Source organism: Marmota marmota, unplaced genomic scaffold (assembly GCF_001458135.2).
Source record: "Marmota marmota marmota unplaced genomic scaffold, marMar, whole genome shotgun sequence".
Taxonomy (NCBI): domain Eukaryota; kingdom Metazoa; phylum Chordata; class Mammalia; order Rodentia; family Sciuridae; genus Marmota; species Marmota marmota.
Window position 1 is genome coordinate 40,378,092 of NW_025999990.1, and position 13,193 is coordinate 40,391,284.

The following is a 13,193-nucleotide window of genomic DNA, read 5'->3' on the forward strand; positions in this document are numbered from 1 at the left end:
GAAAGCGACTCCATTCAGTTCGACAGCTTATTTTTTTTTGGATTTTTTTTTTTTTTTTGGAGACAGGGTCTCACTATGGTGTCCAGGCTGGTCTCAAGCTCTTGATCTTGATCCTCCTACCTCTGCCTCTAGAATGCTGGAACTATGGGTATACACCCCACACCCAGCTCCTTTTGCTTAGGTAGTAGATTCCACCTGTAAGGGCTCAGCTTACAACCACCTTCTCCTTCAGCACCCTCTTCATGCTAGTACAGAAGAACTCGTTGTACCACAATTGCTTGCTATTCTATCCCTTTGTTGCCAGATATATTCTAAAAGCACAGGGCCTTACATACAGGTATGTATCCAATCCTGGCCCAGAAAGAGTCTCCATCAGCACTGAGGGAATGCATGATGCCACTCCCCTTCAGCCAGTCCTCAATCCTTTGTGTGGTCCCCTCAGTCTCTACTCTACACACTGGACAGTTTGATTCTCTAACCAGAATGCTGATCTCTAATTGCTTCTGGCCATCAGATCCTGCTCTCTCAGTAATTTATTAGAAATTCTCCAAAGATCCAGGTTGCATTTACAACTTTTGCATTCATCTGCTAATGTCCAGAACCACCAGCCTTCCATAGAGTCAGTTCTGCTTATTTCTGATTAAATACAGGAGTCGCCTACCCCACCCACTATTTGCAGTTCTGCTTTCTGTGGTTTCAGTTACCTGTGGTCACCTGTGATCTGGAAATACAATATAATACAATCGCATTTTGAAAGAGAAGATCCCATTCATAGAACTTTTTGACAGTATATTGTTACAGTTGGTCTATCTTATTAGTTATTGACATTAATCTCTTACTGTGCCAATTTACAAATTAGCTTTATCTTAGATATTCACATATGAGACAAGCCTAGTACCTATGGTTTCAGGCAGCACTGAGGTTCTTGGACTACTGCACATAAATTTTTCTCTTGACTAAACACAGCTTTCAAAGTTTGCTGACCTGATTTCACCAGAACACCTAAAAAGCACCACTAGGACAACAAGGGTTTGCTGACTCGGAGGTAGGCGTCAGCAGGTGCTAAGTGCCACGTACATCATGAATAAAACCTCACACACCCTGAAGTCTTGACGCAGCCTGCTCTCAATGGCCTGCTGGCGTGAGTGGCTTTTCCTGCCCTGCCTGTGCTGGGCTGTGCTTTCCCTCATCCCTTCTCCTGTGCTTCCCTGAGTGTCTCCTGAAGCTGCTCCACACTCATTTCCTCCCCAAGGTTCCCAGCTGCTTCTCCTCTGCTCAGCCAGCCAAGCAGGGGAAGGGAGGGTCCTGGAAAAGAAGCTGCAGGCGGTTGGGAGGACCCCCATCACCGCAGGAGGCCTCTGGGACAGCAAGGCACCATGAGTCAGCAAGGTGATCTTCAGGACAGCCCATGACTCAGGGACATTGTAAGCCAAATGACTCATTATCCAAGGCCAGATCAATAAATGTCCATGTCCTAAAGTGACATGCTGCTCTGTTAGGAAGGCTCAAACCGCAGTGTTGAAACCCTTATCCTCAGCCATGAATGCTGGGTAGGTGGCCTCAGAACGATACACATCAGCATGTCACCCATGGCTGTCTCCGAGCAGTTTAATGGGCAGTTGGAAGGAACCTCATGGGAATGTACGACAGACCCACAGTGCTGAAGTCATGCCGGCTGTAAGTACACAGCCAAAACACAAAACACCGGCAGGGTAAAAAAATCAGTTTTCTATGCAGAATGCGTGTGTGTGCACGCACACACACACATGCACATGCCCGCACACATGTATGTGGATAGCTGGGTGCTTGTTACACCCATTGCAAACTTTTCCTTTTCTGGATCATTAGTTCTTTTCCTGTTTCATATATGCACTTGGCTCAGCATGGTGACAAAGAAACTCCAGGTTAGGGGTCTGCTTTATACACATCTGCTTGCTAAGTGAATGACACTCAGCTTTCTCAGGATGTTTCTGGATGGGCCATTGTCACTGAGCTGTTGCCAGCTGAGGGTTCAATGCATGATGGTGCAATGCCACAATATCCTTCAGAGGACAGAAAAGCACTCAGCAAACACACATTACACAACCTCTACATGTCAGGGGCGGCCAGGCTCTGGAGGTGCAAAAGTGAGTCAAAACAAGGTTTTGAATGCAAGTAAATAAAAAAGACAAAGAGGTAATGTTTGAATCAGTATCATTTCTCTCAAGCCTTTCAAAAACTTAGGAATGTACCAATTCCCTCTTGAGATGAAGTAATGTTCTAAGAAGTTAAGAAACCTGGTCAAGGTGAATAAGGCTAGGAGTTGACCAGTATTCAAATTCTCTGACTGACTCCAAGAATGGTTTTGTTTGGGGTGCATGCATGCAGCTATGATTAAATTAAAGATCTCGAGGCACAGGAGGCCATCCTGGATTATCTTGGTGGGCTGGAAATGTAATCACATGCATTCTTATATAGAAGGAAGCAGGGGGAGACCACACATGAAGAAAGAGAAACTCTGTGACCACAGAGACTAAGAGTGTAGTGATATGGCCATAGGCCCAGGTATGCAAGCAACCAGCAGAGGCACAAGAGGTAAGAAAAGGATTCTCACTATAGCCTCAGGAGCAATCGAGCTGAGGCTATACACCTTGATTTCATTTGGCTCCGTGTTTTGGGAAAACCCAAAGTATGAGAACTGGTCACCAAAGGTAGTAGGTGCTATAAACCAAAATAAAAAGAGGCAGACAAATCTAGAACTGCACAAAATGCAGCTTATAAGGGACTTACAGGCAGAAGCACATCTTGAGAGCTACAAGATTGGAGGATCCTTATACTTCAGGACAGGAGGAAAGGGATCATAAGGTACCTTAAACAAAGATGGCCAGCAGCCAACTGAAATATGGCCAGGCTTTCTCAGGACATCAGGTAAGTACAGACGTGAATGCCCAGCATAAAACTCTTGGCTGACTCTCTTAGTGACTTTGTTTATCCTGCAGGGCTTAGAATGTGTTCAAGGGTCACACATTATTACCTGGTTACAACCAAGATGGCTGTAGTCTTGTCAAGAGAGATTCCCTACACCCAGTGACGCTGATTCTGAACTTCTGGCCTCCAGATTGTATATGAACAAATTTCTATTGTTTTAGGCCATCCTGTTTATAGCAATTTGTTACATGGCCTTAGGAACTGAACACGGTTGCTTTTTTAAAGAATTAAACTGTGAAGAAAGTAACATGTATTTTCATTTATAAGGATTAACAATTTGAAAGTACTAAAATCATATTATGGGAGCTGAAAGACATGGCCCAAGAACAAGTATAACTACAAAATTCTAGTTCTATCCTGATCATTCCTTAAGAAATTACAATGAACAGACATCAGGTAAAATAGTATGAATATAGTTTCCACCAAAATAATTTAAAATAAAAATGACCTATGGAAATTTTTATTGTTACAAATTAGAATATCTATACAGAACAGAGAAATAATTATTCTCAACTGGATATTTGATTTAGTTTAATTTTATGGGAAAGAGCCATTAAGCCAGGGCTTGGTACCACATTAGCTTTTAGTTCACGATGACACCATGATGAGCCATGTCACAAAAACCACTTGAAGCCTCAGTTTCCTCATCAGTAAAATAAAAAAAAAAAATGTTATATGGCTTTACTTTCCAAAGGAAGCAATGAAGAACACAAAGCACCAATGTTTGCCAAATTAAATGGAGCATATTTATTGCCAAATTAAAGTAAGCATCGTGACCACAGTGATGGAACATGTTTTTCTAGTTATTCAAGCTCTTTTTCATAATAGGTGTATTCCTAGGCATTTCTAATACCTGTGGCAATCATAAAAGAAATTTATTGTTCTGTTTTATTCCGTGAGTGTTGCTGATCTGTAGGAAAACTCTGAATTTCTGCAAGTAGATTTTGTATATGTCATATTATTATACTCCTAGGAATTCTAATGATTTTTTTCTCTTGGATTTTCCATGGATACATTAAAATCATTTGCAAATAATTATGATATTGTCTCATCCTCTATAATAGATTTGCTTGCTCACTGGCTGAGAGCACCAGTTAAAATAGGGAATTGCAGCAAGCACAGCACACATCCTAGATTTTTTTTCTGGCTTTAATGAGGATGTTTCTAATGTTGCACTAAGAAATGTGGTTTGCTGCAGGGATTTGGTTGATGCCATTTTGGGCAAAAGGAGAAATTTCTATTTATGATTTACAAACAGTTTGTTTCATTTTTTAAAGACCTGGGTCGGGTAGTGTCTTTCTTTAAACATTACTGATAGGATTATATATGGCTTTATCACTTACAGTGCAGGAAATAATAGGCACATACTTCCTGAGGGAGAATCATGATACATCTCTTTGGAATAAGCTCTACTAGGTTAAAACATGACATTAAAAAATATACCTTATTCAATTTTATTTGCTAATATTCATTTAGAATTTCAATACCGATGATGAATGATCTACAGTTTTTTGTTTAGTGCTCTTTGGTATCAGAAAAATACTTTACTTGTAGAATCAGCTGAAAATATTCCCATATTTTCTTTGCTCTGGAATTGTGTATATGGTGAGCTCACTTTTAAAAATCATAATTAAAAATTAATTTAAAATGTTTAAATCACTATCATTAAATGTTTTTATTAATAGGCATTGGTTGTTAAAAAAAAAAAAAAAGACTAAACACCAGTTGATACTTCCAAATTCTAGTACCAACCTTGTAACCAACACATTTGTATCTTAGGAAATAACTTCTACTTATATTCTCAGGGGATGTTGAAATAAATAATTTTATATAAATAAGTGCTCTTATTGCCTTGTTTTTAGAAATAAGTCTGTGTCACCTGTAAAGAGTGCTGGGACATAGTTCACCACACTGTTTTCCTGCATTAAGAACAAATCTTCACAGGTAAGTGGCCACTAAGTTCTGCATCAATTGTTTCAGACTCACCAGACTCATCAGTTTTGTCTAGGAGGCATAATTAAAAGCTATTTAAATTAAGATCCTAGCACCAACATAAAGCTATGTATTCTTGCCTTAAATCCAAACAACCAAATGTGTGTCCTCCGGAGAGACAGAAGACAGAAAAATTAAATATGAAGAGATGCAGTGACTGCAGGTAACATCTTCCATACAATTAAAAAAAAAATCTAAGCTATTCATATTAAGGTATTTAGACCTTAATATCTTTTAAAACCTTTTGAAAATAAAAATATCAAAACAAATACAAAGACACAAAAACATCTGAATAATTTTCAGTGCCACAAATTATGCTGGAAGCCTACTGATGATCCATTTTGTTGAGATTTTCACTCACAACACCAGGCTGCAAGGATTCACTGATAACTACCCAGCAAAAGGTTCCTTCTCTAGAGTTGCAAAAAAAAAGTAAAAATGGAGACAAGGCCAAGTGCATCTGGGGACTTGGCCCCGACAGTAGTGCTGAAGGGACATTAAGTTCCAGACTTCCCTGAATCTGTGATTCAAGGTTCCATTTCCTGAGCAAGCAGTTTCCTTTTGTAGCACCTCCAAATTATACTTATCATTCAATGATGAGAAAGCTCGCAGACACAAAGGTCTCAGTTCAGACCTACTGGTATTAAAATAATGTTGATAACTCTTAATTCTGCTGGATTGGAGACGAGAAAGGAAGTAATGCCTCAGGAACAAGTCACAGAACACAACAGTCCCTGCGGTGGGGACAGTGTGCACTGCCCTGCAGCTCTGAAGTGCATCTGCTTCTGAGAACTGTCAATTCTGGCACATAAAGAACTTTGTAGTTTTGTAAAACATGGGCACATTTTTTTTTTTGACACCAAGGATTGAACTTAGGGGCACACAACCACTAAGCCACATCCCCAGCCCTATTTTGTATCTTATTTAGAGACAGGGTCTTACTGAGTTGTTTAGCACCTCAGTTTTGCTGAGGCTGGCTTTGACTTGATCCTCCTGCCTCAGCCTCCTGAGCCACTGGAATTACAGGTGCCTAGCTAACACAGGCACATTTAATTCTAAGATTCTCATTTTTTTGTTGTTGGTACCAGGGATTGAACCTGGGAGAGCTTAACTACTGAACCACATCCCTAGCCCTTTATTAAATTTTTAATTTTGAGGCAGGGTCTTGCTGAGTTGCTTAAGGCCTTGCTAAGTTGCTGAGGCTGGCCTTGAACTTTCGATCCTCTTGCCTCAGCCTCCAAAGCTGCTGAGATTACAGGTGTGTGCCACCATACCCAGTTTTTAAGATGTTTTAAATAACAGTTAAGCAAAATGTCTATTAGACTTAGGCAGAATTCATGAGATATTAGTAATAAATGAAATACTTAACAAGTAGAGTACGTATGTGTTACAGAGAAGGATAAAAGGTCAAAAAACCCTAATATCCAGGAGGTCCCCACATAGCACTAGACATTAAACTAAATATACAAAGACTCTAAATACAGTGCTAAATGTGTGTGTGTGTATCAGAACTTAATTTTCACAAGGTCTTATTTGATCACCCATCTGTGACACCCAGCCTGACACCAAATATCCTCAAGAAACACTACTAAGAGTCACAGCTGCCCACTAGTTTAATGGGCCTTGGACAGGTGCAATCTTCCCGTGGGTCTCCCCTGCACTGTGTGCCACTGGCATCGTCTCTCCAACCTCAGCTCTGGTCTTCCCAGCCACCATCAGATGGGAAGGCTCACGTGCAGGCAGGGCAAGGCACTGCACATGGCCACCCTAGGACTCAGGTCATACAGGGCTTCCACCCAGCCTGCACTCTCTCCTGAAAGTGCCATTGCTGTCCCTTTCCCCTGTTTCTTGCTGTGTATTCCACATTGACTTAGTAAACTGCGTGGTTCAAGCCCACTTTAATTTGGCCCAGGAGTCTTACTGTTCTGAGAGCTCTGGTGCCTGCAGGCTACCAGGGCCTATGGGGAGACACTGACCAGCAATGACTGCCAATTATTATGGGTGGAACTGTGTTGCCCCCAAATTTACCAGTTAGAATCCAAATCCCAGAAGCTCAGAATGTGATCTCATTGGGAAATAAGGTTGCTGCAGATGTGATCAGGTAAGTTCAAATGAGGTCCTACTAGAGTCGGGTGGGCCTGAATTCAATCTGTGTCTGTGTAAGGGGAAATTTGGACACAAGTTTGGCACATACACAGAGAGAGCCATGGGGAGCAGATGAAGGCAGAGGTCAGGGTGATGCCTCCACACACCAAGGATTGGCAAGGACTGCCAGAGAACCACCAAAATCTTGAGAGAAATGGGACAGTTCTACCTTGCAGTCCTGGGAGGAACCCACCCTGCTGACTCCTTGGCTTTCGACCCTAAGCCCAGGACTGTGATAATAACATAACTGTTGTTTGAGGCATACAGTTTGAGGGACTTTGTTACAGCTGCCCTAGAAAACGAACACACCAGCACTCAAATCCTAAACCTCAATGTGATGGTGAATGAAACCCAGGAAGTGGGACCTCACTTCCCACTTTTAGTACCTTAATCTTGTACTTCTGGTCTCCAGGATTGTGAGAAATAATTGCTTATTGTTCGAGCCACCAGGTCTTTGGTATTATGTTATAGCAGCCAAACTGAATCAGACAAACCTATGTGTAATTTATTAGCAAGCAAAAGCAGTGGGATGTATGAGAAAGAGCACTGGATTAAGAGAGCCTAAATTCAGGGGCTTCCTTTAATCCTACAATAAGAAGGTACACCTGCACATACTTAGCTTCTCTGGACCTGTGTACTACTATGCATAGGACAGACAGGACGAACACGTGTGAACAATTACAAAGTCTAATCAGGAGAAAAACAGGGTGACATGATTACAGGAAGGGAAATCTTCAGCAATAGAAAAGAAATACTTTTATAAACACAGTATCCATTTGAATTTCCATAGAGTATACAGAATTTGATCAACTGATAGTTAATATGTACGAGAGAATAAATGGCTAAAATAAATACATACTTAAAGGCAATGATGGTATACTTATTCTTTTTAAGGCATACAATTACAATTATGAAAGCTATGTAATCCTTTAAAACAGAAGAAAGTAGAGTTCAAGAACATTTCAAAACCATATTTCATCTAATTTAAGAATTTAACTCAATAACAGGAAGAGAAATACCCTTGAATCAGAAATGTATTCCCGAATTATAGAAGGGATCAGAAATAAATCACACTCATGGTTCAGGCAAGCCAAGAGATGAGAATAGGATAAGATCATTTTTAAAACATCAGTTTACAATCTAAAAAATAAGAATAATCTAGGCAACCCAGTTTGGGAAGGAAGATAAGTTTCATTTCTGAAAAAATGAAGTATATTACTATTACAATAATATAAGTACATTAAAAATTTCCACAATTAAATATAATAATAATTCTCAAAATGAAAGTAACATGATAGAAATACAATAAATGTTACTCTTGATTTTATTACACATTTAGAACTTGGGAAAATATATAAGAAATATTTCTGACTCAAAAGTCATCAAATTTGTTTGCCTGAATCAATAGTTTATATCCAAAAGAAAAAGATCATATTATGGAGAAGCGCAAAGTATTTTCCAAAGTGGCCACACTCTTTACGTTACTACCAGCAATGAATGATGGTTCCAATTTCTCTTGCTATTGACTGTCTCCTTTTCTAAAAATATTAATTTATTTATTTATTCTAACTAGGTATATATGACAGCACAATATCTTGATTCATTACACACAAATGGAGCACAACTTTTCATTTCTCTGGTTGTACACGATGGGGCGGTCATACATGTACCTAGGTTAATGATGTCCATCTCATTCCACCATTTTTCCTGCCCCCATTCCCCCTGGCCATCTCCTTTTTTATCACAGCTGGCCTGATGGGTGGGAAATAATAACTCACAATTTGATTTGCATTTTTAAATGACTTTTGATGCCCAGTATCATTTCATGTGTTTATCAGCCATTTGCAGATTTTCTTTGGCCAAATGTCTCTTCAAATCCTTTATCCAATTTTAAATTGAGTTATTTGTCTTTTTAATCACTGACTTGTAACCACTGCTTACATATTCTGGATTCAAGTCATTTATCAGATATATAACCTTTAAATATTTTCTCCCATTTTGAGTTGTCTTTTTACCCTATTGCTGGTACTGTTTGTAGCACAAGTAGTGCATTTAAAAAAAATTTTTTTTAGATGTTGATGGACTTTTACCTTTTTCATTTATTTATATGTAGTGCTGAGAATCAAACCCAGTGCCTCACACATGCTAGGGAAGCTCTCTACCACTGAGCCACAACCCCAGCCAATGAGAAGTGCATTTTTTGATGAAGCAAACCACCTTTTATTCCCCTTGTGGTCTCTCTGCTTTTGACCTCATGTGTAAAAAACTGTTGCTTCATGCTCACTTCCACAGCACATACACGAAAGTTGGAATGATACAGAAAAGATTAGCACGGCCCCTGTACAAGGAAGACATGCAACTTTATATGTTCCATATTTTTAGAATTAAGGTCAGCATACTAAAAGAAATACATGCATACACACGTTTACAGCAGCACAATTCACAATAGTCAAGTCATGGTACCAGCCCAGGTGCCCATTAACAGATGAATAATTAAAGAAAATGTGGCATATATGCACAATGGAGCTTTATTCAGCCATAAAGATGTATAAAATTATGTCATTTGAAGGCAAATGGATGAATCATGGTAAGTGAAAATAAGCCAAACTCAGAAAGTCAAGGGTTGTATGTGTCTCCCTCATACATGGAAGCCAGAGAGAAATAATGGGAAAAGAAGTGGAGCTTGGGGGTCCTCATGAAGATAGCAGACAGACCAGTAGGGTAAGGAAAGGGGTTTAGGGCTGGGGTTGTGGCTCAGTGGTAGAGTGCTCGCCTAGCATGCACGAGGCACTGGGTTGGATCCTCAGCACCACATAAACGTAAAATAAAGATATTGTGTCCACCTAAAACTAAAAAAAATAAATAAAATATTTTAAAAAATATAAAACATTTTTTTTTAAAAAAAGAAAGGGGTTTAGCTGCAGGGAGGAGGAAAGAGCAAGAGGAGGTACTCGGGATTGAAATTAATCAAATCGCTACATGTATGTATGAATATGCCACAATGAACCCCACTATTCTGTAAGTATCAATTAAAAAAAAAAGAATCTGTTTCCTAAACCAAGAGTTAGTTTTAGATTGTATGCTTAGGTTTATGATCCATTTTGAGTTAATTTTTGTGTATGATGAGATAAAGGTCCAACTACATTCTTTTGCATGTGAATCTGTAGTTGTTATAACACCACTAAGATTATTTTTGCCCATTGATTTGTCCTGGCGCCCTTGTCAAGTCAACTGACCATAAATACAAGGTTCCTTTCTTGACCCTCATTGATCTACATGTTTATTCTTAAGCCAATGCCACCCTGTCTTGATTACTTTGCAGTAAATTTTGAGATGAAGAAGTACGAGTCTTCCAACTTTGTTCTTTTTCAAGACTGGTTTGGTTGTTCTGGGTCCCTTGAGATTAGCATTAGTTTGTCATTTCAGCTAAAAAGCAAATAGCAATTCCCCCACCCCCACCCCCTGCCGCCCAGTGCTGAGAATTGAGCTGAGGGTCTTGTGCATGTCAGGAAAGCAAGCTCCCTACACTGAGCTAAACCTCCCACCTCATGCTGCAATTTTGACAGGGTCATTCTTGGGATTTTGTATAAGATCCTTAACTCAATGGGGGAGTGAGTAATGCCATCTATTCCGGTTTAGATCTGATGTCCCTCAAAAGTTCACGTGAGATAATGCAAGAAGGTTTAGAGGAGAAATGATTAGGGTATAGCCTTAACCTAATCAGTGAATTAATACCTGATGGGATTGACTGAGAGGTAACTGGAGGCAGGTGGGGTGTGGCTAGAGGAAAGTGGTTCGTTGGGGGCCATGGCTATGGGGTATATATTTTGTATCTGGAGAGTGGACTTTCTCTCTCTCTCTCTCTCTGCTTCCTGATCATCAGATAAGCCACTTCTCTCTGCCACACTCTTCCACCATGATACTTTGCCTCATCTCGAGCTCCAGGGAATGAAGCTGGTCTTTATGGACTAAGACCTCTGAAACTGTGAACCCTCAAATAAACTCTTCCTCTCCTATAGTTGTTCTGCTCTGTCCCTTTAGTCACAGCAGCAAATAAGCTGACTAAAACACCATCTCCTGTGATACTGAGTCTTCTGATCCATGAACTGGGATGTCTTTTTGGTAATATTTTAAAGAAATATCTTTAACCCATTTCAATCTGCATCATTTATGGACATAAAAATAAACAGAAATAAAACTATAGGGGCAAACTACAGGAAGTAATGAGTAGTTATACTGTGGCCCACTATTTCTTGAGTGTAATCTCTCATCATTTAGCAGGAGCTACAGAACTGTTCATGCTCTATGATTTTTTATTGGTACATTATAATTATAATTAATGAGGGTGGGATCCATTATGCCATATTCATACATGCACATAATACAATTTGATTAATCTCATTCCCTTTCCCTTCCTGCCTCCCTCCCCTGATTTGCTTGATCTACTCTGCTGATCACACTCTTTGATTCTAATAATGATATCTCTGGAGCTATAATCCAAGGGAACTCAAGGAAAAAAATGAAAACTGTGCAGAGATACGTATGGCATCACTTACTATCACAATGAAATATGGGGGGAAACAACAATCAAATATCCCAACAGTAATTTCCTAGGAAGAGGAAAATATCAGAATTAGCACAACAGCAATCTAAATAGTCTGTCTGCATACCAGTTATTTATAAAAACTGTGAATTCATATAAACATCAGCTTTCTAAACAAATGCATAGTCTTGTATGTATATTAAAGGCCACAAAATAATATGAAAATAAACAGCTTAAATTAAAACAAAACTTAATCACTTCAGGGCTATTTTTAGGAAGTTGCTTAGCATCTTAAACTATTATATATGTGTTTTGGGATGGGACAATCTCCTTGTCACCTGTAGCATGCAGGACATGCTGTGACAACCCACTCACATGCAATTCAGCACTAATTTTGCTGAGCAGCAAAATGGGTTTAGCAACATTGCTCTCAAGGACACCAAGCAATAGCTTAAGTCTCCGACCCCTACGGGTAGGACAATCATTGATGTAGGCAAAGGAAGCTCATCCGCTTAGGCACACTTAGTAAGCTTAGGGATATAAATCAACATTAGCCGTCTACTTGCTTTTCAAACCCACAGCCTGTAAAGATAGGGTTAAAAGAAAGGCAAGTGCATTCTACTTATTAGCATATGTGAGTGAACAGCCATTAAATCACACAATATGGATCTATCTCACTGGAAAGTGAAGACAAATACATCCTCCATCTCCCCTACACCAGATTAAATCAATCTCTCATTTTTTTTCAGTATGTCTAAGAATAAATGGCAACCCTATTTTTTGGTGCCTCAAGTAATTAAGAGAACCACACAGGATGGAGGAGGAGGAGGAGACTACAATTAACAGAACTTCAGGGAATTATTTCTCTTCCCGCGGTAGCCTTTTTCCTGATTCTATAAATAACAACATTACATCATGCTGACGAGGCATGCTGTTCAAACACAAGAGCCAGGGTTGCCCTTCAACAGAGCAAAGAAACGCTGCTACCAGAAGGCACAAGGAGAGAGGCCAGGCCCTCTGCATGTGGCCCTACTGCACTGGCCCTTACTCCTCCTGTCCCCTGCAGCCTCCCTTATCTGATGAATGAATCACCACAGAGAGCCACTTTTCCATCCATGACAGATCATGAATGGATGATGTGCTACAGAGCAACACAGACTCCCACTTATTTTAGAGGCACCAACAATAAATGTAATTTTATCTTAATAAAAATACAGAATGAAAGCTCTACAGCCAGCTTTTAAAAAGTCCCAGTTTTAAAAGGTCTCCTAGTTGATAACCTCTAACATAATGGGTGGGACAGAAGGTGCAAAGACAGTGTGCGGGCACACTGGGTTGGATTCTCAACACCACATAAAAATAAACAGAATAAAGGCATGCTGTCCACTTACAACTACAAAATAAATAAATAAAATAAAATAAAATAAAATTTAAATTTAAAAAAGAGTGCTCAAAATGTTTGCATAATAGCAGCTTCATTAGACTATGTTCATTAACTTTACAAGGACTTTCATTATGCAAATATTTGAGCATTTTTTACAGATAG

At 39.5% G+C, this 13,193-nt stretch overlaps 1 protein-coding gene and 1 non-coding gene across 3 annotated transcripts in view; one reads left to right on the plus strand and one right to left on the minus strand.

The window, feature by feature from the left end:
• Ttc39c (tetratricopeptide repeat domain 39C) overlaps nt 1-13,193 on the minus strand; it is a 51,974-nt gene that overhangs the window by 17,726 nt on the left and 21,055 nt on the right. The gene's annotated exons all lie outside the window — the stretch shown is intronic.
• LOC125617811 lies at nt 9,381-9,484 on the plus strand. The gene has a single exon (XR_007348925.1). It is a non-coding gene; the product is annotated as a U6 spliceosomal RNA (small nuclear RNA).